The 2,535-nt window shown below is 41.2% G+C and overlaps 1 non-coding gene across 1 annotated transcript; it reads right to left on the bottom strand.

Moving 5' to 3' along the window:
* Positions 1-2,014: 2,014 nt before the first annotated feature.
* LOC141621170 (small nucleolar RNA R71) lies at positions 2,015-2,121 on the bottom strand. The gene has a single exon (XR_012532129.1). It is a non-coding gene; the product is annotated as a small nucleolar RNA R71 (small nucleolar RNA).
* Between the last annotated feature and the right edge of the window lie 414 nt (positions 2,122-2,535).

Below are 2,535 nucleotides of genomic sequence, written 5' to 3'. Positions count from 1 at the left end.
ACTTAAGGAACGAGCTTGGTGCGCATTTCAAGGCCCAAAAGACAAATCCACGAGATTATAGAAGTCAAGTATCAGTTAAAGTAGTCGATCGACCACTGCCTTTGGTCGATCGACCAACCCACGGGATCCAGAAGCTACTGTACACTGCATCTCAGTCGATCGACCGCCGTGCTTAGTCGATCGACCAAGCCGCTACTCAGACGAGAATTAAAAGATCGAGAAATAGCAAGCCCATAGTATATAGGGTTTTAGAATAAGAACTACGTTGTATTCTATATAACGTAAGCTAGGTTATTCAGTTTTGGCATCAAGTTTTTAGCATACAGTTCTTAACACAATTCATTAGTTAGATTATTTTCCGTCAATAAAGTTACTCTTTTGTAATCGGTTTTTGGATCCTTTTCTCTGCAATTTCGGTATTTCCTCTATTCTTATTTCAGTTCCATTGCCTTTTATTATTCATAGATATAGAATTGCTAGTTAGTATCCAAAGCCAATTATTGTTTATCGCTATTTGTTATTTGATTATTTCAAGTATGAATTCGATAGTTTATTTCGTTATGATTATTGTTGTTTTTTTCAGTATCATGAGTAGCTAAATTAATTGTGCTAGGATGTAGGGGAATTATAGTGTAGGCGGCACTAGAATTAGGGTGCCCTAATCGCGTGTTGGTCGATCGACCACCCTACCCGGTCGATCGACCGACCACGTGAGGTTTACCTTCGTTTTAATTGATTTAAATGTTGTATTTGACGAATCGAATGCATGCGACTAGTTGAATGCTTAATGTATGGCTGACCCATTAGATCGAAAGATAGGGAAAGTTGTTAGATCACCAATTAAAATGACTAAACTATGCTGAGATCGAAAGATAGGTAAAGTTTAGATTATAAGTCACTTTTCAGGACGAGAGTCAGTATTAGTGATATTAGGGACTTGTAGCGAGATCGAAAGATGCTATTTGTTAAGAGTGGACCGAGAGGACCTCTTGTTTTCCCGCCTCATGTGTTTGATTTAGACCTGCTTAGTTTACTGCCGCCGAAATTATAGTGAACCAACCATCCTTGCACCTCTTTAATATCTGTTTTTATCCGTCTTTTTAGTTTATTGACTTTTATCGCCTTAGCTATAGATCAAATCAACTCAAAACCCCCCACATTTCTGTTACCTTAGACCGAAATTAAACAACTAGAAATTACGTCTGCCTCTTTGTGGTTCGACCCGACTTCCGCTAGCTATAGTTGTAGTTGGAGATTATAAATTTATTTTTGACACCTCACGACGGGTATCAAATTTTGGCGCCGTTGCCGGGGAGGCAATTGTTCTAATTTTTAGTTGTCTTATTTTTAGTCTTTCTTAGTTTAAGGGACATCCGTTCCTTAAACTTTTCTTATATTCTTTTTGTAGTTTCTTCTTATGCTCAGGTCACAGGGTGGTGAACTAGTACCGTTTAATCCTGAGATTGAGAAATCCTTGCGTGAGTTGAAACGATCATCAAGGGTATTCCCGACAGAGGAAGAGCTGAGTACTCTGTCTAGTTACTACGAGAACGAACTGTTCGAAGAAGACCCACCTACATCTCCTGCTTCTACTTCTTCAGCTGAGACAGTCAAATCTCCGAAAATTCCAGTCATGGCTGAAGAAGCAACTATAGCAAGTCATTCTGAGCCGACAGCTGAAAATCTATACAAGGGGTTCGAATTACCTGGAGCTGATAGGAAATTCGAACCGAAGCCTTCCTATATCAACTTAGTTGAGAGGAACCAGTTCTGGGGTGTTGCAAATGAAGATGCAGCCAAGCATATGGAGATATTTATCGATTATTGCTGCTTTATACCCTTACCGACCGGTGTGACCCAGAACCAGATAAAGGAGACCATGTTTATATTCTCACTCCGTGATGCTGCAAGGGAGTGGTACAGAGATATGGATCGAGCTGCTCATGGGATCACCGACTGGAATTCTTTGGCCTTGGCATTCTACAAGAAATACTTCTCTGCCTCGAAGACGAATGCCATTAGAGCTCAGATCACGAGCTTTAAACAGGGACCTGATGAGAACTTTCATGAAGCATGGGTCCGTTTCAAAAAGCTGGTGCGAACCATTCCGCACCATGGGTTCGAAAAATGGAGTCTTTGCAATCAGTTCTATAACGGGCTGTATGACGATCAAAGGGCTATTTTGGATGTCTTGACCAATGGCCGATTTCTTTGAGAATATGGGAGAGACTAAGGGGTGGAAGATCATTGATGACTTAGCCACCCATAAAGTTGAATATGGGAATTCGAGAGGCAATCGGAGGAGGAGTCTTGAATCCCCTTCTCAGTAGCGCATTAGAGGCTCTCACGGCGAAGTTTGACAAATACGAGTTGGGAGGAGCTTCAAAAGGAGGGATGTATCATGTGATTCTTTGTTTCGAGACGGTCCTTTCGTCTGTAGAAGATGTGGAGCTGAGGGACATGTTTCAGAAAATTGTCCTAGTCCCTTCGAGTCTTGTGCTGCCTTTCAACATTACAGGCAGACAAACACGTACT

The sequence above is a fragment of the Silene latifolia genome, chromosome 1, assembly GCF_048544455.1.
Source record: "Silene latifolia isolate original U9 population chromosome 1, ASM4854445v1, whole genome shotgun sequence".
NCBI lineage: Eukaryota > Viridiplantae > Streptophyta > Magnoliopsida > Caryophyllales > Caryophyllaceae > Silene > Silene latifolia.
This window is presented reverse-complemented; position numbering and strand designations above follow the sequence as displayed.